The 27,859-nt window shown below is 43.5% G+C and overlaps 1 protein-coding gene across 2 annotated transcripts in view; it reads left to right on the top strand.

The window, feature by feature from the left end:
* LOC101601471 (cyclase associated actin cytoskeleton regulatory protein 2) overlaps nt 1-27,859 on the top strand; it is a 314,827-nt gene that overhangs the window by 107,293 nt on the left and 179,675 nt on the right. The window contains exon 1 of one of the 2 annotated variants that reach the window (XM_045137017.1): nt 451-697. The exons of the other annotated variant lie outside the window; for it this stretch is intronic. The gene's annotated coding sequence lies outside the window, so the exon portion shown is untranslated. Of the gene's footprint in view, nt 1-450; nt 698-27,859 lie in introns of those variants that run through there. 2 annotated transcript variants of the gene reach the window in all.

Below are 27,859 nucleotides of genomic sequence, written 5' to 3'. Positions count from 1 at the left end.
AAGGGGCAAAATAGCTATAAATACGCAGCTGAAGGAAAATGGATTGGGTGACATTTGTTTTTAACAACCACGCGGCTTAGAAAGTTGCTGTGTTACTTTTTTAACGTTACCGGCGCGCCCCGCGGGGCCTCGCACCTAAAGCACTTGACACCCCCTCCCCTCTGCCCTTACTCTGGGGCTGGGGGACATCCTAGCCTGGCCCATTGTCCATGTGATGCCCAGGTCGATGGGCATCCTCCTGCCCGGAGCCTGCAGATCTTTCCAGACTTCTTTGCTGATGGGTGGCTGAGCCGAGTGCATTTCATCCCTCCACCGGCGCTCCTCTCTCTCTCTCTCCCTCTCTCCCTCTCTCCCTCTCTGTCTCTCTCTCTCTCTCTCATTCTCTCTCTCTCTCTCTGTCTCTCTTCCCCCCCCCCCCCCGCCCCGCGTCGCTCTTCTCCCACGGCCCATCTGCCCCTCCTTCCCTCCATCCCCCGCTCCTCCGTGCTCCCCTTTATTTCCACCCCTCCCGGCGGCCTGGCCCTGCCTCCCTCCCCGGCCCTCCGCTGTCTGTATTTGGAGCTCCCGGAAGCCGCGGGCGACTCTCCGGCTCGGCGTGGCTGACACCCGCTCCCATTCCGCGGGAGGACGGCGCGAGTGACCCACCGACCCGGCCCGGTTCGCATCGCCGGCGACGGCCTCCGGGCGCCCGCGGCGGGTGAGGCTGGCGCGGGCGGGGCCGTGGGGGCCCGGGGTGCGGGGTGCGGGGTGCGGGGTGCGGTGGTCGGCGCCCGCGGGGACGTGCGCTCCGGGGGAGCGGCGGGAGGCGGCGGGCCGGGACCTGCGGCCGCGCGGATGCCAGGACCGGGGCGCCGCATCCGGCTCCCGGCGGGCGGCGGAGCCCCGGCCGCTCCCGCAGGCGGAGGGACGGCGGGGCAGGCGGCGACCCCCGGGCAGTGAGTCGGGGGGCAGCGGCCTGCCCGGCCCGGAGCCCCCGCACCCTCGGCCCGTCTAACTTCGAGGGGGACCCCTGCTCTGCTCGGCGACTCCCCAAGCGGTCTCCCTCTCCCCGTGGGTGTCGTTGAGGTGGGTGTCAGCACACCCACCCCGGCAGAAAGTGCCAGAGAGAAAGCGACCTGGCTTCTCTGCAGAACCTGACTTGAGGCCATGAGTCACTTCTAAAAAATGCAAACGCAACTGAGGCTTTGAGGGAGCGCAGCGCTCCGAAAATGGTACCGCAGCTGGCCCGCAGCTTTGGGTAGGGGCTGGCCCCGGACCCCAGCCGCCTCGTCCGCACTTTTAGGATCCAGAGTGGGCCATGCACGTGAGAACCTTTATTCTCATCTGCCCTGCAGGTGGACTGGGAGCTTACAGTTATCTGAACTGATGTATTGTTTTTAAAGTCACTGTTTTGAAGATAGTGCATTTAAGATGACAGCGAGAGTTGAGAAGAACCCTTTGCAACAAAGTCAAGGGCCTTGCCTGACAGTATCACCGACGGGCCGGGAACTTAGGAACCAGACTGTATCACAACTGTTGGTAGACGGTGCCCATTCGTGGCTGATGTGCGCTGTTTGGGCGTTTCTTGTTTGCTTCATGATAGAGTCTTGCTATGGAACCATATCTGGCCTCAAACTCCCACTAATTCTCCTGCCTCAGCTCCTGAGTGCTGGGATTATAAGTGTGGACCACCATGCTTAGTTTGTTATCATTGTTATTGTTATTATTGTTATTGTTGTTATTTTAGACAGAATCTCACTGGGTAGTTCAGGCTGGCCTGCAACTCACTATGTAGGCCAGATAGCCTCAAACTGGCACTCTTCCTGCCTCAGCCTTCCAAGTGCTAGAATTACAGGCTTGTCTGACGACATCTGGCTAGATTTACAAGGAACGTGCTCCAGACTTATTGGTGAAATAGGTAGGCCCCCACTTCATGTAAGATTACAGTGGTAGCATCATTTTTGTAGGTGATGGTCCCTAGAGTCTACTTAGACTGCAAGCCTGTGGAGGGCAGGGGTGGACTGGAGCGCTTCCCGTATCCCTACATAGAAACTAACTCACTGCACACTAGAAATAGGCAATGAAAGTTGGTGAAAATGGTTATGTTGACATTTTAAGTGCAGCTAGGGCCCAATTTCTTGAAAATACTGCATATTTGACAAGCGAGAAGTATGTGGGGCTGAGCACCATTCCTGAAGGCACGCTGTGCAAGTGAAAGGACCTTAGTTCAGATCTCCAGCATCCACACGAAGGTGGGACAGTCCTGATGGTCTGTCTGAAATCCTAACCCTGGGAAGGCAGAGACGGGACTCCAGGGCAAGCTGGCTGGCTCGACTAGCGGAGTCAGCAAAGCTCTAGGTTCAAGTGAAAGACCGTGTCTTGATAAAAACCAAAAACAAAGGTGGTGGAGAGGAAGTGAGGAAGCTGCCCGCCATCAACCTCCCGCCCCACACGCTCTTACGCGTGCGCCCACGCATGTGAATGAACTTATCCGCACAGAGTTGAGACTATTGCTCCACAAATCCTCAAATCTAAAATTCCTTAAGAAGATTAGAGTCAAATCATTGTATAGAAATGCTTGTGTGTGTTTTTTTTTTTTTTAAGTTAAGCAAGATTTATTTTAGGAAAGAAAGTAAAGCAGAAAGTTTCTGAACTAGGAGGAGTCCCATCATAAGTAATCCCCACCCCACCCCCCAAAAATGTCAAACATAAAGAGAAAAACAAGGGCTGGAGAGGTGGTTTAGCAGTTAAGGAGTTTGCCTGCAAAGCCAAAGGACCTCAGTTCAATTCCCCAGGACCCACGTTAACCAGATGCATAAAGTGGCATATGCATCTGGAGCTCTTTTGCAGTGGCTGTCTCAGTCTGTCTCTGCCTCTTTCTTTTTCTCTCAAATAAAAATTTGAAAAAAGAGAGAAAAAGAGGTTGAATATGAAAAATAAACATAATTATTAAAGTGATCTTTGCTAATATGAAATGAGATTTGGGGTCTTTTTCCGCCACTCCTTAAAAGAAGAAGCAATTTAGTTTGTTGGTACAGTGTAGCGTTTGGTGTGTTTTCTGAGTAAAGAACTGGGTAGGTGTTGTGGGCCAGATGGGCTTTTTAGTAACTAGTAACTACTCAGTTTGGCAATTTTAGGTCAAATTTAGGTCAAAAGCAAGAAAATTGATTGGAATGGCACCGTCATCTCACTGGATTTATGGATACTGGAGCTTGAAGTTCATATAATTTTCACCAGTAACAGAATAATCTTATTTTCCCACTAACATTAAATATATATATAAAACTATTCTTAGCTTAGAGGAGGGTGGAGAAACAAAAAACAGGAGGGAATGGATTTTCCTGTTGTCAGAATCTTCCAAGTGCCTACGTAAGAGCTAAACACCCTCAAGAGTCACATTCACTTATTTTAGACATAAAGATTTTTTATTTTGATTATTTCCTAACAGATTTTAATTTATGATGTTTGGTTTTGTTCTTAATTCATCAGTTATGTAATATACCTGGAAATATGCTAAATCTGTAAGTTTTGGCTGTTATATTTGAAAGAGGATCTGTAGCCCCATTACCAAGATGTGAGGCCTAAGAACTAGATAGTCATGAAACAATAACTCTTAGAGTAGAAAAATATTTAAGATCATGTACCTGATAAGGGATTTGTAGTCACTACATATGAAGAGTCCTTATGATTCAAAAATAAGTTTGTCTAACGTAAAAATAGGCAATATATTTGAATGGTTATTCCCAAAGGAGATACAGAAATGGTCAGGAAGCCCATGAAAAGATACTCAAATCATTGCTCAGCATGAAATTGTGAATAAAACTACAGTGAGATACCACATCACCTTAGCAGTATCACTACAACTAAAATGTCAGATAATAATAAGTGTTGGTGAGCTTATGGGAAAATGAGAACCCACATACTGGAGGGGAATAAAATGGTACATTCACTGAAAAAAAAACAGTGCTTCAGGGTAAACCTAGAGTTACTGTATGATCTAGCAACTGTACTGAAAGCCTATATTCAAAGGAAACGCAGGCATGACTATGCAGAAACAGATGTTTATAGACTCATCACTCCTAATTGCTAAAACACCACAAATGCCCACCATTTGATAAGGGAGAGATAAGAGGTGGTATATCTGTGAAGTAGAATATTGTTAAAAAAGGCATGCAGTATTTTCACATGCTACAGTGTGGATAAACCTTGAAAACAGTGTGCTGAATGAAGAAACCAGTCAAAAAATACTGCATATTGCACAACTCCATTCATATGGAAAATTTTCCAGGAAATCTGTAGAGAAAAGTTCTTGGTTAGGATGAAAGTTGGCAGAGAGTGATAAAGGATACACAGTTCCTTCTGAGCAGACAAGAATGCCCTGAAGTTGGTGCTGGTTGCACATGTTTGTGTGTAATAAAATAATGGAATTGGATGTTTTCAGTGGGTGCATAGGATGATGTGAAAATTATCTCTCAATAATGTGAAAATAATGGAAGATTCAGGGGAACAAAATAGCTATATGATTGTCAATCCCGTTTCATCTTTCTTTGAGCTGCTTCCCCTCTGATATTTTCCACTTCCCTCCAAACCTGAATTTTGTGTCATAGATTCCTTAGTTTAGTTGTGGTGATTTAATTCAGGTATCCCCCATAAACTTATATGTTCTGAATGCTTGATCCCCAGCTGATGATAATTTGGCAATTAGAGCCTTCTGGAGAGGGTATGTTGCTGGGGAAAGGCTTATAGGTGTTATAACCTATTTCCCTTTGCCAGTTTTTGGCACATTCTCCTACTGCTGTTGTGCACCTGATATTGGCCAGGAGGTGATGTCTAGCCTCTGGTTGTGCTGCCGTTTCCCCTGCCATCATGGAGCCTCCCCTAAAGTCTATAAGCCAAAATAAACACTTTCCTCATTTAAGCTGCTTTTGGTCAGATGCTTTGTGCCAGCAATGGGAAGCTGACGGCCACAGTAAATTGGTACCAGGAGTGGGGTCATTATTGCTAGAAACCTGACTGTGGCTTTGGGCCTCTTTTGGACTTATTTATGGGAGGAACATTGGGGAATTTGAAACTTTGACCTGACAGATACCTTGCAATGCTGTAAGTAGGGCTTCATGGACTCTTCTTGTCAGAATTGAAAGACCTAAATGTGATAAGAACTATGGATGGTGAGATTTTGCTTATGAGGGGAAGAAAAACTTGTACAGGGTTGTGTTGTATACAAATGGACCAATGTGAGTAGAAGGAGATGGTACAGAAATAAATGAAATATTTGAGCTAGAACTGCTGCCCACTCAGCTACAATTATTTGAGAGATTACAACTATTGCAGTTAGGCCAGCTGATCTACACTGGAACAGCAGGAAGAATGTGGACTCTTTTGAAAGTAAGGGGCCTGAATGCTGAAGGCATTTTCCTGCTCTTCAAAGTCTGCTTTATTTCTCTCCTGGATTGAGTTGGTGACCCACTCAGTAACATGGAGTATAACAAATGCAGGAAAGAAAAGGTCTTTGGATTTGAAATGTGATTTGTTTTTTGGAAATGGCCACGGGCAGTGTGACCCAGGGTTGTTGGAATTTTCTGCATGGAGACCTGGTAGAGCCATGAAGATGAACCCTGAGTTGCAGTGGAGACCCAGTGAAAGGTCAGGACTGTAAGATGGCCACCAGTGAGAGCTGACAGCTTGGGATACATTATTCCCCAAGCTATGAGCCCAGCAGGAGGGGTAGAATTTTAACTCCAGAGACTTATCACTGGAGAGAGTTGTCAGAATTATAGCTGCAGAATTTGATGGTTTCCCTATTTGTTTTAGACCTTGTATTTATTCAACCTTTCCTTGTTATGCCCCATGCCATCTTCTGCAGTTTAAATGTTCATCCTTGCCTTTATGGGGTTTTGTTTTTTTTTTGGGGGGGGGATGTAGGGTATTATGGTTCAGTTAAGAGACCATGGATTATAGGGATAGTTAAATACCATTGGGATTGATAAAAACTATGGGGACTTTTAAAGTTGGACTAAATGCATTGCATTTTACATCCTGGATGATTACCAGTTCATGGGCTCAAGGAGGCAGAATATAGTGGTTTGATTCAAGAGTCCCCATAATTTTATGTGTGCTGAATGCCTGATCCCAGTGGATATCAATTTGGGTATTGGAGCCTCCTGGAGGAGGTATGGTGCTGGGGGCGAGCTTAGGGGTGTTATAGCCAGTTTTTCCTTGCCAGTGGTTGGCCATACTTCACTGCTGCTGGTGTTCACCTGATCTTGGCCAGGAGGTGATGTCTAGTCTCTGCTCATGACATCATTTTCCTTACCATCATAGACCTTCCTCTTGAGCCTGCGAGTCAAAACAAACCCTTTCCTACCACAAGCTGCTTTTGATCAGGTGCTTTGCTTTAGCTACATGAAGCTGGTACACCAGTTGGAAAACAATTTTATGGCATTTATGTGTTCCTAACAACATGGTGTTTAGTTATGCTTAGTTTTTGACTTATTTTTAAAAAGGTATATACAGTCTCTGTTTATGCTATTATTTGGAAACAGGGTCTCACATAACCCAGGCTAGTCTAAACCTCGTGATGCAACCAAGACTGGCCTCAAACTCCTAGTTCTCATGCTTCCACCTCCCAAGAACTGAAATTGCCACCATACCTGACTAATTATCACTTTCTTAAAATTCAGCACCAAAGTATATGAATAACCTGTATTGTTACATACTCATTTCATGGTCTTTGACTGGGGGGTCTAAAACCATCTTGGCCACTCTCTGGTTTGCAGGCATTTGGCCTGATTCTCTGGGTTTGATACTCCTAAGAAAGTGCCTGTGGAGGCTTTGCAAGAGTCCTTCTGGGTGATTTTGTATGCATGTGTATTGAGTGGCAAAAATAAAAGCTGCTTCTTTTTCCTGGCATACACATTGGTGACATATACCTAGCTCATTTGTGCTAGATTTAAGATCTTGGCTTCTGATCTATCTAAATTTTAATTGTAATATCTTTTTTTCTGATGTGTGGAAAAACACTAATGGAAAAGTCGTAAGTGAACTTCACAGCATGAACTCATCACTCATCCCATGAACATCTTCCTTCTCTTAGGACAGAGAGGACAACTTTATCAAATCATATAGGCATTGTGGAAAGCAAGGCACACGAGTTAATCACTGGCCATCGCTATGGTTTTTGTTATATTGTGTATCCTGTAGAGGGTAGGGGGATAGTAACAAGCCAGTCAGAAGTCTTTTTGGATATGGATATATAAATATAATCAACCAGCCAATAAGAAGCCTGTTTGGTTATTCTATAAGTAACCAGCTAATTAGAACTCTGCTGTTCCAACCTGGAAGGTTCTGGTCTGCACTCAGCACAGGCTGTGAGTATTCATGCTTCATTTGGGATATTTCCACCTGTGCTGAGGTCAGAATCAGCGATCATTAGGAATTTTTAAGATAGATTTGCTATGTTAAGATATATATGACACACAATTTACCATTTCTCAGTGGCATTAAGAAATTCACACAGTGGTACGACTACCATTATTGTTCATCTTTATTAATCATCTCAAACTCAAACTGTACCCATTAAATGATAACATCTTCCTCAGTGTCCCATAGTAAGTACCATTTCTCATTAGAGTTGTGGGAATTACTACATTTTCGGTGCTTCAAATGAGTGGAATCATACAAATGTCTACTGGTTATGCAAGCTTTTGTGTCCAGGGGAATTTCATTTTGTTTTATTTTCTCTTCACAAATCCTTTTACCATGGAAAAACAGCATTGCTTCTTTTTTTTTTTTTTTTTTTTTTTTTGGTTTTTCGAGGTAGGGTCTCACTCTAGCCCAGGCTGACCTGGAATTCACTATGGAGTCTCAGGGTGGCCTCGAACTCAGGCGATCCTCCTACCTCTGCCTCTCGAGGGCTGGGATTAAAGGCGTGTGCCACCACGCCCGGCTGCATTGCTTCTTTTACTAAGAAATTATTTAATAGGATATACTCCCCTTCAATGAAGAGATCTAGAAGTTATCCAAAACCAGGAAGTCTATGATTATTGTGAATAGGTCCAATAATTGGACATATACCTGAGAATCCTGGCTTCTTGGTGACCACTTAGCCAGTGGCAAAGGTGGTTTTGTTCCTGCTTCTTAAAATCACATAGCTTTTGGATGGCTGATTGAATTAGGAGCCTTTGAAGTTCCTGTTAGACCCCAGCTGCCCAGCATATAATGCCATTCTGCAATACAATAAGTCCGATTTAAAAATCTTAGTTTAATAAGAAAATATCCTTTGTTACTTTGAGTCATTTCATGTAAAAATTCAGAGAAATTCTGAGATTCACTGATTACTTGTTCCCTCTGTGTTGAGTGACTGCAGTAAGCCCAGCATCTGTCACCAGGGCGCATTAATGAGTATCAGTGAAGAAAGATGATGAACAGAAGAGGTTATCCAAGCTGTGAATATAAATTTAAAGGATCTACACCAGTGACTGTCATTATTTTGTATCTTGTTTTCTGGTGTTTTTTATTTTTTTTATTTTAATCATATTTTCAGGATTTTTTTAATTTTAATTTTTTTATTAATTAGTATTGTAATCAGCAAATACAGTCAGTTTGGTTCCATTATTAGGCTCATCTGGGACCTCCCCCCTACCCTTTGCCCCTCCTTGTTGAGTTATATGGGTCATGCATTGTGGAGTTAGCCCACAGTTATGGATAGGATAAATGTCTCTGCATATCATGACCCAACATGTGGCTCTGACATTCTTTCCGCCCCATATTCCGCAAAATTTCCCTGAGCCATGCTGGGTTCAGTTTTGGTCTGCTTCAGTGATGAGGTGTTAAGGGCCTCTGGGTCTCTGGCTCTCTGGCTCTCTGATTTGATAGGAGTTGATTTTTCTCTGTGTTGATCTCCTTCACCCTTGGCTGGTACCTGGTTCACCAGGAAAACAGCACCCTTGCAGGTTTCGCCAATTTTTCTTAGTTTTCAGCCAGAGCCCTTTTGAGGTATGATGGGGCGGCTCTCTCCTTAGGATCTACCTATATCTGAAAAAGAGAAGCAGATTCTCCAACAGAGAGTAAGTTAGCACCAGGACAAATGAAATAACCCTTTTTTTTTTTTATAGAAAATTTAATAGGTGTAGGTGCTCTTGTAGCTCACGATTGATGGTAGTTTGATAATGGAGAGTAGGCTTATGTTTGGATATGGTTCTGACTTGTTTCCCAGCTCCAGCTATGGGTCCTGTACCACTGAGGGGATCAGTTAGCCAACATGGCTGTGTGTCGCACTTGCACTAGGTGTGGGCATCACAACAGGTTATTTGCTATAAGTAGGTTAGACCATGAGACGCTTGGACAGATATTGGTCATTTTCCCCCAGTGGCCCATGTAGCTCCTTCTGACACTAGACGCACTGACTGTCTGGAGACTGACTCTCTTCTAGCTTCCAGCCACGCCATACCATTTTATATGTCGACCACATAAGGTGTCTTCAGCAGTAGGGTCTTACCACTAACCTTTGGTGGGTCATCAAGTACTCGGACAGAAATCTGTCTTTATTTTAGGAAACCTTGTAGGTCTCTCTGATCAAAAGCTCATTGTGGATGATAGCCACATGCTGGTACTGGGAGTCACAGGTCAGTGTCCACTAAGAAAAGGAAGAAAAAGATAACTAATACACAAGAGTTAGAGAGAAGAGAGAGAGAAAGAGTGAGGAAGAAAGAGGGAGGGAAGCTGTAGAAGATTAAGGTTAGTCTTCATCGTATACTCTCCAGTGTCTTGTGGTTCAGGTGTTCCCTCTAAGGGCCTGGTGAAGGATCAGCCATTTGGTCTGCCTTTTAGGAAATAGAATTTTTTTTTGATTTATTTTATTTTTTTTTTTTTAGTTTTCTATTCTGCAAGTACAGGCAGTTTGGTACCATTATTAAGCTCATCCATGACCTGCCCCCTCCCCATTGGCTCCTACTTGTTGAGGTGTATGGGTCGTGCATTGTGGGGTTAGCCCACAGTTATTGGTAAGATAAATGTCTCTGCATATCATGACCCAACATGTGGCTCTGACATTTTTTCCGCCCTCTCTTCCACAAAATTTCCCTGAGCCATGTTGGGTTCATTTTTGGTCTGCTTCTGTGATGAGGTGTTGGGAATGGTACCATTGCCGTTTGGGTCTAGATTTGTGTTTCCCACCCCTCTGTTGCCCTCCTCTCCCTCCCCACCCATCCTATTGTCTAGTCCAAGAGATGTTTGCTGAGTATGTAAGGCATCTTGGGTAGATTTGGGTTAGGTGCTATAGATGAGTGAGATTATGTGGTGATTTTTTTTTTTGTCTGTGATTGGGTAAGTTCACTGAGAATGATCTGTTCCAGGTTCAACCATTTTTCCTTAAATTTCATTGTGTCATTTTTTCTTACTGCTGTATAGAATTCCATTGTGTAGATACACCACAGTTTAGTTAACCACTCTTCTAGTGATCGACATCTGGGTTGATTCCAGCTCTTAGCTATTACAAATTGAGCCACTACAAACATGGTTAAGCAAATCTCTCTGGCCTGTGGTTTGAAGGTTTTAGGGTAGATGCCCAGTAATGGAATAACTGGGTCTGTTGGTATCTCTATAGTCAGCTTTTTCAGGAATCTCCATATTGCTTTCCAAAATGGTTGTACCATCTGACATTCCCACCAACAATGGATGAGTGTTCATACTTCTCCACATCCTCGCCAGCATTTATTTTCATTTGATTTTTTTGATGTTTGCTGTCCTTATTGGGATAAGGTGGAATCTCATAGTTGTTTTCACTTGCATTTCCCTGATTATTAGGGATGATGAACATTTCTTAAGTGTGTGTTTGCCACTGGTATTTCTTCCTCTGCTAACTGCCTGTTCAGCTCTTTGCCCCATTTTGTGAGTGGTGTGTTTGACTTTTTACCGTTTAGATTTTTGAGTTCTTTGTAGATTCTAGAGATTAGGCTTCTGTCAGTTGGATAACCCACAAATATTTTCTCCCATTCTGTGGGTAATCTATTGCCTTTCCTTATTGTATGCTTGTCTGTAAAGAAACTCTTCAGCTTCATGTGATCCCATTGGTTGAGTGACTGTTTAAGATCATGAGCTACTGGGGTTGTGTTCAGGAAGTCTTTTTCCATTCCTATATCATGGAAAGTACTTCCTAAATTTTCTTCCAGTAGTAGTCGAGTGGTCTTATATTGAGGTCTTTGATCTTGACTTGATTTGGACTTGAGTGTAGTACATGGCGAAATGTGTGCATCAAGTTTCAGTTTCCTATATATGGTTATCAGTTTGTCCAGCTCCATTTGTTGAAGATGCTGTCTTCTTTCCAGCCTATATTGTTAGGGCCTTTGTCAAGTATCAAGTAGCTTTTGTTGCTTGACCCAAAGTCCGGGTCCTCATGTCAATTCCATTGGTCTGTACTTCTGTTTTTATGCTACTACCATGCTGTTTTATTACTATGGCTTTGTAATATAGCTTTACATCAGGTATGGTGATGCCTCCTGAGGTATTTCTTTTGCTGAGGATATGTTTGGATATGTGAGGCCTTCTGCCTTTCCACATGAAATTTCAGATCATTTTTTCTATTTCTGTGAAGAACACTGTAGGGATTTTAATTGGAATTGCATTAAATTTATATATTGCCTTTGGTAGGATTTCCATCTTCACAGTGTTAATTCTTCCTATCAAGGAGCATGGGAGGTCTTTCCATTTTCTCAAGGCCTCCTCAATTTCTTTTTTGAGTGTTTTTTTAAAATTTTTTTAAATTTATTTATTTGAGAGCAACAGACACAGAGAGAAAGACAGATAGAGGGAGAGAGAGAGAATGGGCGTTCCAGGGGATCCAGCCTCTGCAAACGAACTCCAGACGCATGCGCCCCCTTGTGCATATGGCTAACATGGGACCTGGGGAACTGAGCCTCGAACCGGGGTCCTTAGGCTTCACAGGCAAGCGCTTAACCACTAAGCCATCTCTCCAGCCCTTTTTTGAGTGTTTTTATGTTTTCGTTGTATAGATCTTTCACTTCCTTGGTTAACGATATTCCAAGTTATTTTATTTTTTTGCTGCTATTCAAAATTGGACCATGTCCCTTATTTCTTTCTCTTTCTCTTTGTCATTTGCATATAGAAAGGCTACTGATTTTTGTGCATTGATTTTGTATCCTGTTACTTTGCTATAGGAGTTAATCACCTTCAGGAGTTTTGGGATGGAGTCTCTCGGGTCTCTTACATATACAATCATATCTTCAGCGAATAGAGCTAACTTAACTTCTTCCTTTCCAAATTGTATCTCTTTTATTTCCTTCTCCTGTCTTGTTCCTTGAGCTGGAACTTCCAGTCCCATATTGAAAGGCAGAGGTGAGAGTGGACAACCCTGTCTTGTTCCTGATATTAATGGGAATTCCTCCAGTCTCTCTCCATTAAGTATTATTTGGGCCTTAGGGGCTTTGTATATTGTCTTTATTATGTTAAGATATGAACCAACCATGCCAATTCTCTCCAATGTTTTGATCATGAAGTGATGTTGTACCCTGTCAAAGGCCTTTTCTGCATCTATCAAAATGATCATGTGGTTTTTATGTTTAACCTTGTTTATGTGGTGTATTACATTGACAGATTTCCATGTGTTGAACCACTCCTTTGTTCCTCAGATGAATCCCACTTGGTCAAGGTAGATAATGCTTTTGATGTGTTGTTGGATTTGGTTTGCGAGGATTTTGTTCAGGATCTTTGCATCTAAGTTCATCAGGGAAACAGGCCGGTAGTTTTCTTTTCTTGTGGCATCTCTGCCTGGTTTTGGAATTGGGGTGATACTAGCTTCATAAAAGGAGTTGGGTAGCTTTCCCTGATCTCCAGTTGTATGCCACAGATTGAGGGAGATTTGTTTGAGTTCTTCCATGACGGTTTCATAGAATTCAGCTGAGAAGCCATCTGGACCTGGACTCTTCTTTTGGGGGAGGTTTTTTATTACTTTTTCAATCTCCATGAGTGTGATAGGTTCATTGAGGAGATTAATCTACTCTGAGTTTAGCTTTGATAGATGGTATGTGTCCAGGAATTTATCCCTCTCCTCCACATTATCCAGTAGTGTGGAGTAGAGGTTTTTGAAATAAGTCCTGATGATTCTCCCAATTTCACTTATGTCTGTTGTGATCTCTCCTTTTTCATTTTGAATTTTGTTAATTTGAAGCTTCACTTTTTTTTTGCTTGATCAAATTGGCCAGGAGTTTGTCAATGTTGTTTATTTTTTCAAAGAACCAGCTCTTTGTTTTGTCAATTTTCTTAATTGTTTCCTTGGTTTCCAATTCATTAATTTCTGCTCTGATTTTAATTAGTCCTTTCCTTCTGGAGCTCTTTGGGCTGAATTATTCTTGCTTTTCCAGTGCCTTTTTAGGTGGATGGTTAGGTTATTGATTTGGGATCCCTCTGTCTTTCTATGAAGGCATTGAGTGCTATGATTTTTCTCCTGAGGACTGCCTTCATTGTGTCCCATAAGTTTTGGTATGATGTGTTCTCATTGTCATTCAATTCTAGAAATTTTGCAATTTTATTTTTTATTTCATCCACTATCCATTTATTGTTTAAAATGTGCTGTTCAGTTTTAAGTTTCCATTGGGATTCTTGGTGGTTCTTTTGTTGTTGATTTCTAGCAATAAAGCATTGTGATCTGATATCATGCAGGGAATTATGTCAGTCTTCCTAAATATGTGGAGGAAGTCTTTGAAACCAAATATATGGTCTATTTTAGAGAATGTTCCATGGGCTACTGTAGTCTGTGGATTTGGGATAGAAAGTTCTGTAGATGTCTGTTAGGTCTAAGTGATCTATGGTTTTGTTGAGCTCTCTTACTTCCCTGTTGAGTTTCTGTTTGGATGATCTGTCTATTACTGATCATGGTATATTGAAGTCCCCAGCTATCATGGTATTGGTGGTTATTTATGTTTTATTGTCAAGTACGTTTTGTTTTATGAACTATGGTACCCCTGTGTTTGGTGTATACAGATTTATGATTGTAATATCCTCTAGATGGATCATTCCCTTGATAAGTAGGAAGTGGTCTTTGTCCTTTTTGATTATTTTTGGTTTGAAGTCTATTTTATCCGATATCAATATAGCTATGCCTGCTTGTTTCTTATTCCCGTTTGCTTGGAATATTGTTTTCCAACCTTTCACCCTGAGGAGGTGTCTGTCTTTAGTGGTGAGGCAGGTTTCTTGAAGACAACTGATTGAAGGGTCTAATTTTTTGATCCAACCTGTTAGCTTGTGTCTCTTGATGGGTGAATTAAGGCCATTGATATTTAGGATAATGACTGTGAGATTTGATTTGATCCAACATATTGTGATGGTATATGGGGGTTGGTGTTTTCATGGACTTTGAAGATTTTTGTTCCTACTTTGAGTTTGGTTATTGTGATCTGCTTCTTGTAGGCATGTGAGTTTGATTATTTGATTCTTCTCTTGGAGAATTTCCTGAAATACTTTCTGTAGGTTTGGTTTTGTGTTCATATAATTGTAAAGCTGAGTTTTGTCATGGAAAGTTTTTCTTTCACCATCTATTATCAGGGATACTTTTGCTGGGTAGAGTAGTTTGGGTTGGAAGCCATAGGTTCTTAGACTTTGCAATGTTTCATTCCAGGCCCTTCTAGCTTTCAGGGTTTCCTTTTAGAAGTCTGGAGTAATTCTGATGGGGTTACCTTTGAAAGTGGTGTGCTGTTTTTCCCTAGCTGCTTTTAGGACTTTCTCTTTGGTGTCAATGTTTAGAGTCTTAATGACAATATGTCTTGGAAAGTTTCTCCTATCAGTCTGTTTGGCATTCTGTTGGCTTCTTGTATTTTTATGGGCCTTTCTTTTAAGAGACTGGGGAAGTTTTCTTCAATTATTTTGTTAAATAAGTTCTCTATGCCTTTGGTCTGAATTTCTTCTCCTTTTGTTATTCCAATGATCCTGATATTAGGATGTTTAAGTGTATCCCACAATTCCCTCATGTTCTGTTCACAGAAACTTTTGAACTTACTAAAATTTTTGAACTCTCAAACTATTTCTTTCATCTTGTCTTCCAGATCATAGTTTCTATCCTCCACATGGCTGACTCTATTCTTGAGATCTTCTAGAGAATTTTGGACTTGTTCAATTAGGTTTGCATTTTCTACTACTTTTCTATGTATAATTTCCATACCTCTGTCAAGCTCCCTATTCACATCATTTCTTATTTTCTTGTTGACTTTTAGAATTCATCCTTGCATTTCTTTATGTCTTCATTTAGCATGGCCAGCTGATTTTTGAGGTCTTCTTTTTTTCACTCTCCCTCAAATCTCTTAACTGTCTTTGAACTCCTTCCGTTTTCTTATCTATTAGGTCTAGGTTAGTGATGGCAGCATTCACTTGATTATTGGTCCTTTGTTGCAAGTTCTATCAGTAGCTTGGTCAAGGTTGCATTGCTGATAGTTTCATTTGGTGTTCTGATCCTAATAACTGTTCTATGTTTTGATTAGAGATGTTCATTGTAGAACTGGGTGGTCTAACAGGATTTTCTTGCATTTGATTTTTCATGTTATTTCTTTTGTACTGTGGTCTGCCCATCTCAGTGTATGGGCATGTAGGTTGGTGAATGAGCCTGGGCTCAAGCACAGTTGGAATCTGAGGCAGACTAAGACAGTTGCCAAGCGTGTTTGGCTTTGGCTGTCATTGCCAAAGCCACCTGATCTTCTGCCTGGCTGGGTGCCAAAGTTGCCTGAGCTCTCAAGCGGTAATGCGCCAAAGCTGCCTGTGCTCTCGCTAGGAGGGACACTGAGGCACCAAGCGCTAAAGCTGCACAAACTCTGGCGTGGGAACACTGGGACCCAGAAGCAGTCTATGCTCCCCCACCACAGGACAATGCGGTTGGCATGTGTGACAGACAGGTAGAGGATGGCACCTGAGCTGGCGCAAGTGACAAACACAATCTGAGCTTGTGTGCAGTTGCTGTGGGCCTGGACTCACTGAATGTGTGGCAGCAGGAGCAGTAAGTGATCGATTGGTCGGAGCAGTCTAAGCTTCCACATGCAGGGATTGATCAGCACGTGGGGTGCTGAGGATATGGTGGCTACTGGGGGCAGGGGTGGGCTACCCGCCCACAAGGAAATCAGCAATTCCCTGTTTTTGCCCCCTCTGTGCCTTCTCACTGGCAATCTATTGGAGATTGCTCTCCCCTAAATGACCCAGTGAACCCTTAATGTCTTGCCTTTCTTTCCCTGAGATCTGCAGCACAGCTAGGCAGTTGCCATCTTGGCCAGAAGTCCGTTCTTATTTTTTACAGAAGAATTGCTATGTTATTTTGATAGTAATTTATAATTTTACTCCATGTCAGCAACAATCAGTCACATTAGATCGCACCAAGTGTATTGGCCTATCAGATTTTCCAGACGGAAGTGACATGTCTTCTCAGTGGTAGACATATAGTCATTCTGATTTATCTTCTCTGTAGCTAGGAGTGTCCACTGTGTAGAATCTTACTTTGGAAATTGCTATTGTCTGGTTGTGTATTTTGAATCACTCACCCTAGAGTTACTGGCATTAGATATGAGACCTTTGAGGGCTGGTTGGGTACCTACTGGCTGTTCAGAGTTTCTGCTCAGACAATCCTTGTCTCCTGCCTTCTATCTTACTTCTGAGAACGGTCTCTTCATTAGGACTGCTCTTCTTCCAATGTTCTAAATGGAAAATAGGCAGTTACTGAATTAAACTTCTTTAGTCATAGTCATTGAAAACTTTCAAAAGAAGCTTACTTACACAAATGAGCCCCAGACAGTACTGGCAACATTGCATGTTTCTTAGGGTACTTTGTTATGAAGAAAAATTCACAGTTCTAAGTGCAGGGAAGTTCAAGATCAAGTGGCTGCACCTGGTAAGGGTTTTATGATGTGTGAGGAAATGACCAAGATGTGGACAAGGGAATGGCCACATCACAAGGGCCAAGCATGTGGGGCAGCCTGACTTTTAAACAATGGCCCCTGTGGTGACTACTCACACCCTTAGAGTATCATTTCCTCACAGCCTAAAGCAATCTCTCATAAAAGCATTCACCCATCACAACCAAATCTCCTCCCAGAGACCCCCAGGTCCCCTGACAGTGCTCACTGAGAAATAAGCTTCCATGTGAGCTCTGGCAAGGACAAATGACATGAAAGCACCTGCTTCCTGGGCTTCTTACTTTAGCAGTCCTTAACCTGTGTGCATGTACTATGCAAAGGTCTTCCGAAAGTGCCTGCACACAAGTGTTTGAAGAAAATGGATGTGTAACTCCTTGTCTTCTGTACGTGCTTTTCCTGGACCCACATTCCTAATGCGGGGCCTGGGATGGAGACTGGTCTTATCTCATGTTCTTTTCCAGGCCCCTTTTTCATCTATCCCAGGCCCTGGAAGCCCACATTGAGCCCATCTTAATAGCACATTGTAGCAAACATTCTGTCTTAACTCACTTTTACTAAAATGCTTTGCCTACAGATGGAATGTAAAAATCTAGGGAACAGGAGAAGAAAGGGGCATTTAAGAAAGTCTGTTTAGTCTTAGGGATGAATGATTCCAGCACTTATACAGAGTATGTATTCTAACTCTTTTTTAAAAAATCAGTCAGTCTAATTGATGGGAAAGGACAAACTTTGAAAGGATAAAATCATGACTTTTAGAAAAATAGCAGTGGGGCTGGAGAGATGGCTTAGCTGTTAAAGCCCTTGCCTGCAAAGCCAAAGGACCTTGGTTCAATTACCCAGGACCCAAGTAATCCAAATGCACAAGGTGGTACATGCTTCTGGAGTTTGTTTACACTGGCTGGAGGCCCTGGCATGCCTATTCTGTTTCCACTGCCCCACTGCCTCTTTCTCTCTCAAATTAATTAATTGATTAATTTTTTAAAAAACGAAAAATAGCAATGAACACTTTTTTTTGTTTTTGTTTTTGTTTATCAAGGTAGGTTCTCACTCTGATCCAGGCTAACCTGGAATTAACTATGTAGTCTCAGGGTGGCCTCAAACTCATGGCAATCCTCCTACCTCTGCCTCCCAAGTACTGGGATGAAAGGCATGTGCCACCATGCCCAGCTACCAACAAACACTTAAACTTTTTTTTTCTAATGAGAGAGCCAGACAGATTGTATAAGCAGTTAGGAGACAGTTTTCAAGGCAAGAATGAATTATTTAATGGATATAAAACTTACATCTTTCATAAGAAAGGGGAAGTTATTTGAACTTCCACAGGATAAAAGAGTTGGGTAGTTTGTTTCTGCATGCCTATAGACAGTATTACCTGCTATAGTATTAGGAGGGGTGTTTTACAAGTTAATTTCTATATCTGTAGAGTTATGAAATAACCCAGTCAAAAGCAATAAGTTAACATGCATGGATGAATACTTAGAGAACTCACTAAATTTGTACCTCATAATTTATTCTTTTACTAGAATTAAAATAATTTTAATGCCTCACCACCATAGGCTGTTTAGCATGCAATTTGAAAGGAATTTTGAGTGACAGTTTCATCCATTCCCATGTCTTTATTTATGGTTCCCAATATTGCATTGATTTAAAAACAAACCATGCTGAAACTCAACCCTCACTCAGGTTAGTATTCAGTAGGCAAATCCACTTATGCATGAAATTATTGAAAAATAAAAGTGCTCAACAGAGGAGGGAGTTTCAATAAAAAATACTTGCAGTGTGTACATTGTTTTGGTAAGTTGGATTCTAGTAATAATTGCAATGGTGTATAAGAACTCTTAAAAATACTTTGAGGGCTGGAGAAATGGAGAAATGTTGTGCCCATTCTCTCTCTCTCTCTCTCTAATAAATAAATAAATAAAAATACTTAAAAATTTTTAGACCATTAGGGCTGAGGAGATGGCTCAGTAGTTAAAGGCACTTGCTTACATAGCCTGCTGGTCCAGGAGCAATACCCTAGCACCCATATAAAGCCAGATGCACAAAGTGGCAAATATGTCTGGAGTTCATTTGCAGCAGCAAGAGGCCCCAGTGCACCCAGTCATACTCTCTCTCTCTTTATTCTATCTACCCTCACCAATAAATGACATTTAAAAATATTTTGGCAATTCAACTAAAATGTAAGTTCACATAGCTATATCTGATACTGAAAGGCATGGTGGAGTACTGCGTAAAGACAGCAAAGCATAACGTATATGTAACTAAGATAACAAACAGGACAAGAGGAGACAACTTCAAGGAGAGAGTGGAATTATGGGCAAGTTATGACTGTCAAAGAGCATCCTATAGTGTGCTCTTCCAAATGTCCAACAATGACACTGTGTGAGCGAGCTCATCATGTTATTGCTCATCTGATGCCAACAATGACCATGTCGGGCATGCCATGTGAGCGAGCTCATCATCTTATTGCTCATTTAATGCCAACAATGACCATTTTGGGCACACTGTGTGAGCGAGCTCATTGTCTTATTGCTCATCTAATGCCAACAATGACCATGTCGGGCACACCGTGTGAGCGAGCTCATCGTCTTATTGCTCATCTAATGCCAACAATGACCGTGTTGGGCACACTGTGTGAGCGAGCTCATTGTCTTATTGCTCATCTAATGCCAACATTGACCTTGTCAGGCACACCGTGTGAGCAAGCTCATCATCTTATTGCTCATCTAATGCCAACAATGACCGTGTTGGGCACGCCGTGTGAGCAAGCTCATCGTCTTATTGCTCATCTAATGCCAACAATGACCATGTCGGGCACACCGTGTGAGCGAGCTCATCGTCTTATTGCTCATCTAATGCCAACAATGACCATGTCAGACACACCGTGTGAGCAAGCTCATCATCTTATTGCACATCTAATGCCAACAATGACCTTGTTGGGCACACTGTGTGAACGGGCTCATCATCTTATTGCTCATCTAATGCCAACAATGACCGTGTCAGGCACACTGTGTGACTGAGCTCATCATCTTATTGCTCATCTAATGCCAACAATGACCATGTCAGGCACACTGTGTGAGTGAGCTCCTCATCTTATTGAACATCTAATGCCAACAATGACCATGTTGGGCACACCATGTGAGTGAGCTCATCGTCTTATTGCTCATCTAATGCCAACATTGACCATGTCGGGCACACTATGTGAGCCAGCTCATTGTCTTATTGCTCATCTAATTCCAACAATGACCATGTCAGGCACACCGTGTGAGCAAGCTCATCGTCTTATTGCACATCTAATGCCAACAATAACCGTGTCGGGCACACTGTGTGACGGAGCTCATCATCTTATTGCTCATCTAATGCCAACAGTGACCATTTCGGGCACACCGTGTGAGCAAGCTCATCGTCTTATTACACATATAATGCCAACAATGACCTTGTTGGGCACACTGTGTGAGCAAGCTCATCATTTTACTGAACATGTCACACTTTTCCCGGGGCATTGGCAGTTCCATTCTGTACAACTATTCATGTTTTGACAAACATGCTTGCCTTGTAGTCTAAATGTGCAAAAGGGTTGCACAAATTCTTGTAGGATACCAACAAAGAAAATATTATAAATTCTCCTAGCTTGGCCTGTCTGTGTTTCCTGAGCAAACTCAAGAGTCAGTGATGTGGCAGTGCCTTCCTCACTCTGAGCTAGTGACTGAATCAACATTGGCACCGTGCTAGTGACTCCTTGTGCTAGTGGACTTAGGGAAGACATGTAGATGGTGAAGCTCTCAAACAGGACAGCCCATCACATTTCCCTCCCTCCTTCCTCTCCCTTTCTCTTTCCTTTCTTCATCAGATGTTTACTAACTTTGATTATCTTTATTTTCCTCCCCTTTGGATGCAACACCATAATTACTGTGCGTGCATGTGTGTACACCTGTGTGTGTAATAATCAGGTACTCTGTTTGAATCTGTAAATGTATGCCTTCCACTCTAAGAACTTTCAGGCTGTTGGGTTTTTGGTTTTGTTTTTGTTTTGCTTTGCTTTTGAAACAGGGTCTTGCTCTATAGCCCAGGCTGGAACTCACTGTGTAGCTCAAGGTAGCCTTGAACTTATAGCAATCTTCCTGCTTTGGTTTCCCAAGTGCTGTGATTACAGGTATGCATCACCATGCCTAATGTTATTGTCCCTTAATATTTGTTTTCTACCCCAATCTCTTTTTCTTCTCATGTGACTCCAGTAACCTTAGTATTAGACCTGTAATATGGCCCCACAGACCTTTCCATCCATTGAGTAGTTTTTTTTTTTTTTCATTCTGTCCTTCAGCTTAGATAATATCTATGGCATCAAGTGCATAGACATTGTCATCTTCCTTTGACAATCAAGCTCATCCAGTGTATTTGGATTCTTATTATTGAGTTGCCTTCATTCTAGAATTTTCACTTGTTTCTTGCTTGTGGTTTTTATGACTTTACTAAGAGCAACTATCTTTGCAGTCATTTCAAGGGTACTTATGCTCATCTCCTTAGCCATAGTTAAAATAGCTTTGTTCCATTCCCTGGCATGACAAATACTTTGGACATTTTGAGTCTTGCATTGTGTGACTCTGGGCCCCTTGGAAAAAAGCCCATTTGTGCTGGTTGGTTGAGCTTTTGTTTGGCTGCTTGTTTTTACTGATCGGTTCAGTTCTGGGTTGTGTTCCATGGGCTGTGATTCCAGCATCACTTCCTTTGGCACAGTCTTTGCAGTGCTGCTTGGAGTCCATGTGGGCACTGATGAGGGGTCAGTCTTGGACTTGAGCAGTTGTTTGTTGTAGTTCAGTTTTCAAGGCCTGTGGGAGTGTTGCACACACGTACAGCTCGGATGAGACTGAGACGTGTGCAGAGTCAAGCCATCCCTACTACCCTCTCTCCCTGCTCCAGGATCCTCCCCGTATTCCCCATGTGAAGTCCTTTTCCTGTTCGTCTGCCCAGAATCATGAGATTTCTCTTAGAAGTTTTAGGTGCTCATTCTGCTGAAGTTTATATGAAGTACAGTTTCCCAAGCCAGGCAGAGGGTGAAGGACAATAAAGGGAAAGTGCTAGAGATAGACTTGTAACAAACCTCTCCCAATAGAACACTCAAGGAGAACTGACTCTTTTGCAAGAAAAGGTATTAATTCCTCTAACACCCTGCTCCCTTCATAAAGGCTTCACCTCTTAACCACCATTTGCTATAATATATTTTGTTTCATCTAGACCAACCTTAAGATTCTGGGCTCAAATGATCCTCCTCCCTCCATCTCCTGAGTAGCTGGAACTACTGGGGTTACCCTACCTGACTGTTTCTTGCTCTCATTTAGCTGTTAAATACTTCTCCACACCTAGGTTTCAGATGCTTTATCCCTGGTAGAGGACTGTTGGGAAGTGGTAGAAGCTTTAAGAAGTGAGGCCTTAGACGAGGTCTGGAGGAGATTGAGACTGTGGTGGTTTGAATCAGTTGTCCTCCATAAAGTCAAGTGTTCTGAACGCTTGGTCTCCAGCTGAGGGGAATTTGGAAGGTGGGGCATTCCTAGAGAAGGTGTGCTGTTGTGAGCCAGCTGTGGGGCATTAGAGCCAGTTCAGTCTTGCTAGAGCTCAGCTCACTGTCTTGCTGCTATTTTCCACCTGCTGTGGCAGAGGTGATGTCCAGCCTCTGCTGTACCATCTGTCCCCCGCCATCATGAAGCTGCCCCAGAAACTGTAAGCCAAGATAAGCTCTTCTTGCATCCGCTGGTTTGTTCATGTGTTTTGTCTCAGCAATGAGAAGGTAACTGTCACAGCAGCCTTGCCCGCCCCCCTTTCATTCCATCATGAGGTGAACAAGTTTCCACCACCAGGCGTCCGAGCAGTGATGTGCTGCCGTGTGACAGGCCCAAAAGCAATGGAGCCAGTAGACCACAGACTGAAACCTTTGAGACTGTGGGCCAAATAAACCTTTCCTCTTTTTAACTTTATTGTCTCAGATGTCTGTAATAGTACTAATAAACATAGTAGGTCCCTTTTCAAGTTTAAAAAAATTATTTATTGTTAGAGAGAGAGATAGAGAAAGGCCAGGGCCTCTAACCAGTGCAAACAAACTCCAGATGCATGCACCACCTTGTGTATCTGGCTTATATGGGTACTGGAGAATCGAACCTGGGTCCCTAAGCAGCTTTGCAGGCAAGCACCTTAACCACTAAGCAATCTCTCCAGCCCACTTTTTAAGTTTTGATTTTTGTTCCCTGGCCACTGCTGACTTGCACAGTCAGCAAGTTGCTGCTGGCACTTTGAATATGGTTAAAGCTTTGCTAATGTGGGCTTCTTCCTTCTCAGTCTCCCCTGGCAGCCCTCCATTTTGATGCCTTTCTTTACTTTTTTTCCCTCTTCCCTCTTTCCCACACATATTATTCTTTTCTTTCCTTTTTATCCTATCTCTCTTTCCTCTGTAAGTATGGGTTCCCAAGCCCAGAGATCAGAAAAGAATAATATCTGGTCTCTTGGTCTTCCATGGTGCTACTTGAAAGCTATGTTAAAGTAATAATTTGAAATCAAGTGTAAAAATAGACTGGGGAGGCTGGAGACACGCGAAGCAGCAGAAAGGGCAGGAGGAGGAAGAACGCTTGAGTCGCCTGCAGCTGTACATCAGTGGTCACACCTGGCCTTGAAACTGCTCTCTGCATAGCACAGGCCCAGCACTTGAGACTTGGCCCTTTGGGGTCCTCGTCACCTTTTCTTATAAGACAGTCTCTGAAACTGTTATTCAGCCACATGCGATTAAAAGATTCCAGTGAATTGGGGATTAGAAAGAATTTTAGCAAACCCTTTTCTTCATGATTCCAGAAGAGGTGGCATCTTTTCACTGCAGCGGCAGGATTTAATTTCTAGTTGGGTTGTGGGAACTGAGCAACTCTGGGAAGTGATACTTCTTTACTGTGTTTGACCAGCGCGGTGCCGGTGAAGTGTTTTGTGGCAGCGGGGTGGTGTGGGAGCTGTTCTGGCCACTGGCTGTTGGGTGGGGGAGTGGCTATAGTGGAAATGCAGCCCTTTAATTCACGGCTTGACGCCTCACTGGGTGCAGGTCACCATAACGGACTCAGGGCACTCACCTAGAACCATAATCGTTCTTTCTGAAGTTCGCCTGCCAGTCTCCTGCAGTCTTCCCAGGAATCCTCAGGTGAAACAGTTACCCCCTCTAACTCATTCCAGAAGCGCCCCTTCCAGCGAGTGACACGTGTCTCTCACCTGAATACCACCCTTCACACGAGCTCCTCCCGCTGAAGTGCTCCCTTCGCTATCCACGTCCACTCTGTTGGCGCCGCCTTTCTCCCCCTTTCCTCACGTTTTGCTGGACAGCTCCTGGCACAGTCTGTGGAATTTGGAGGTATTTTCTGTCATGCACACAGCACGTGCCAGGCACATATTGGGGAATGCCTTTCTGACTTTTCTTCTTCTGCATGACCCCACGTGTTAGCAGCTCCCTGATCCCACACCCACTCCCCCTCTCTAACAGCCTGTCCTGCAGCCTATGCACTAATTCTCAGTGTGGTCCTTGTGCTCTGAAGACTGTGTCTTTAAAATGCAGGTTCCTAGGAACGCTGACTCTTGCTGAGGGTGGGGCCCAGGAACCAGCACGTGGGAAGCCGTGCTGCCCCTCTGAGAAGTAGGAGTCGGCGCCATGGCCCAGCTGGTAGAGAGTTTGGCTAACATGCACGAAGCCCTGGGATTAATACCAAGCACTGCATAAACCAAGTATAGTGACACAGGCCTGGAAACCCAATACTGGGGAGGCAGGAGCGTTGAGAGTTTAAGGTCATCCTTCACTACATAGCAACTTTGAGGCCGGCCTGGAGTACATGAGACCCATCTTTAAATAAATTAATCAATGAATTAAAATATATAACCAAACTCCCAGCACTGCTCTATTGTGCTACTGACCTTGTTCCTGTCAGCGTCTGTGGCTCCAGGTATGAGTGGCATGACCGTCTGGAATAGTCTTAGGGTCTCTGAGGAGTTTAACCTTCCACTCTGCTGGGTAGGAGGCAGCAGAAGGGACTTGGGGGATAGTTTTATATTCCAAAAGCTTCACCTATTCTAAGAGCACAACTTGGCATTCATCAGCATTTTGTCAGTGTTGAGCCACTACCGCCTCAGTCCCATCACTTCACATACACTGTGTGCCACCTACAGTCACTCCCCTTTGCTTTTCCCACCACAATCCACCGTCTGTCCCTGTAAATTAACTTTCCCTTTTATTCCATGTAAATGGAAGCATGCAATATGCAGTCTTCTGTGCCTGGCCCTGTCACTTAGCACAGTGGGTTGTCCCACGCTGTAGCATACATCAGTATTCCACCCTGTGGCTGGACCACGTTTTTGCATGCATCTATTTATTGGTGGGCATTTCTGTTGCTCCTACTTTTCCTTCTTATGTTCACTGCTGCGGTAGCATCTGTGCATGCATCTCTGTGTGTACACACTTTACTTCTCGTGTATAGATTCCCAGAGTGGAATGGCTGATTCGTATGGAATGCCCAGGAGACTTCTGGAAAGATCTTTGCATAGCCGCACAAGCACGGCGGCTAGCTCATTGGCGGCAACCTGGGCACGGCCACCAGCAACGCTTGGGCTCCAGTTTCTCCCTTTCTTCACCAGCGCTGTTGTCTCCCTTTTTGGTTGAGGCCATGTGAAGCAATGCTTTGGTTTTATTTCTCTTATAACTGTCACTATTGTACGTTTCCTTATGAGCTTTCGGCCATTTGCCTATCTTCTTTAAGGCAAAGTCTACACAGACATTGTTACTGAACTATAAGAGCTCTTTAGATGTTTTGGACCCAGGGAGAAAATAACCTTCACGTGTGTGAGTGACACCCCTGCTCAGCCGAGAGCAGCCTGGTCAGTAGGGGCTCTTCTCTTCTTGGTTCTAGGCTGTGGCCCTCTAGGAGCAAGTCTGACGTCTACCTCCTCTCTGACCTGAGCAAGGGCGGAAGGACAGAGCAAGGACCCTGGCATCAAAGATTTCACCACTGCATGAAAGTTAGGAAGGGACATTGAGGCAGGAAAGGAGAGACAGGCCCAATTCCATATGCAGCTACAAGCTCCCACTTCATGATAAGAGAAAAGCATAGGGATTTGCCTGGTCCCACCCAGCATTTGGAGTGAAGGATTTTATGGCTCCATCTATACTCAGATCCACCAGCCCAAGTCAGAATACAATTGGTCTGTCCCATAGCCTCAGCACCCACTGGAATCTCTTCTGCACAGGAGCCCAGTTCTCTCTGTCCTGGAAAGCTGGTATGTCTCCAGTGACTGAACTATCTTCTCCTCAAGGAGATCCTGGTGCCTGAGAGGATGAAGTGTGTGTATGTGTCAGCTGTTTGTGTCCTTAGCAGCTAGTACAGAAGACAGCTAAAATGCAGTCCCATATGGGCATTCCCAAGGACATGAAGGTGAAGATGAGAGAATGCATTTATTTACTGAGTGTAGGAAAGAATTGAGACTTGGATATATTAAATCATCTACCCAGTGTTCCCAGAGATAAATGGCTTGTCACTGAAGGGGCTCCATCTCAAATTAAGGTTCTCTGAGCCCCCAAATGTTTTCCATTATGTGAAGTCATCATCCTAGCCTCTCTTGGTCAGAGATTACAAGTCAGAACTGAGTGATGGACACTCCCGAGCCAGCAGGATGGTTCTGCAGGCCAAGCCCAACCTGGCACAGATGACACCTGAGACCGTGAAGGAATCTCTATTTGCAATGTCTTTATTTTGCTTTCCTGTGTTCTCTTCTGGCCTGATGGAGAAAACAGGAAGTAAATTACTTAGGACAGATAACCCATTAGTGTGGGTTGCTGAAAGACATCCTGGAGGTGCTGGGGTTTGGGAAACAGAGCCAGTAGCATGGAAAGTTTCCTGGAGCAGCAGATTCAGCACAAACACAGCATGGATGCAGGATGGGGGAGGGAAGAGGAGGAAGTGGTCAGCGTTGGGGTTTTCTTGGAAGTCTGGTGGGTTGGGGAATTTGGCAAATCAAACTAAGGGATTTGCTTTCTTCCTGGGCTTGAGGCATTAATAAAGGTGTTAGAGACAACAGTTGGCTATCCAGAATGGGTGTTTTCTCAAGTTTTATGAAAAAATTAGAGTGCTTTTTCCCACTCAAGTACCTCTCGCCTTTCCTATTCTATGCTCAAATCACCTGGAACTTCTTTAAAATTAGAAGGAAAACAACCGGGCGTGGTGGCGCACGCCTTTAATCCCAGCACTCGGGAGGCAGAGGTAGGAGGATCACTGAGAGTTCGAGGCCACCCTGAGCCTGGACCAGAGTGAGACCCTACCTTGAAAAACCAAAAAAATAAAAATAAGAAAGAAAATAGTGTTAGTCAACTTTGTGTCTGTCACAAAATAAACAACGTAAGAGGAAAGGTCTACTTTGGCTCATGGTTTCAGAGGTTTCAGTCCCTGGTCACGTGTCCTTGCTGTGTTGTAGCTGTGGAGTAACACAACTTTGTGGGAGTGAGAGGTGGAAAAGGTCTGTTCATCTCATGGTGACCAGAGGTCAAAGAATCCAGAAGGGCTGGGTCCCCTTTGATGGCATAGCCCCGGCCTGTAGTGACATACCTTTCTTTCATTCTGCCACACCTCTTAAAAGTGCCAGCTCCCAGTAGGGCCATGGGCTAGGGAACCAAGCTTTCAATACAGGCTTTTACATGGCATTTAAGACCAAAATTCAACAATGACTAATGTTTGTTATTTGGTGAGGAAGGTAAAAATGATGGTGGGTTCCTTGGCAACATGAATACGTCTTGGTGAAAATTTCCCTGCTTGTCTGAGCAGGGTTGAGTTCCACTCTCCTCTTAATACTGGGTAACAAATTCATTTCAGTCAGATTCAAAATTCTAGACATGTCCATTGTGCTTGGTGGAGAATGGGGGCTGACCAAAGAAACATACGTAAGTCCGTGGGTAGTCAGGGGATGGATGAATAAATTCT

This window comes from Jaculus jaculus, chromosome 17 (assembly GCF_020740685.1).
Source record: "Jaculus jaculus isolate mJacJac1 chromosome 17, mJacJac1.mat.Y.cur, whole genome shotgun sequence".
NCBI classification, from domain to species: Eukaryota; Metazoa; Chordata; class Mammalia; order Rodentia; family Dipodidae; genus Jaculus; species Jaculus jaculus.
Note: the sequence above shows the minus strand (reverse complement) of the source record. Positions and strands in the feature narration are given on the sequence as shown.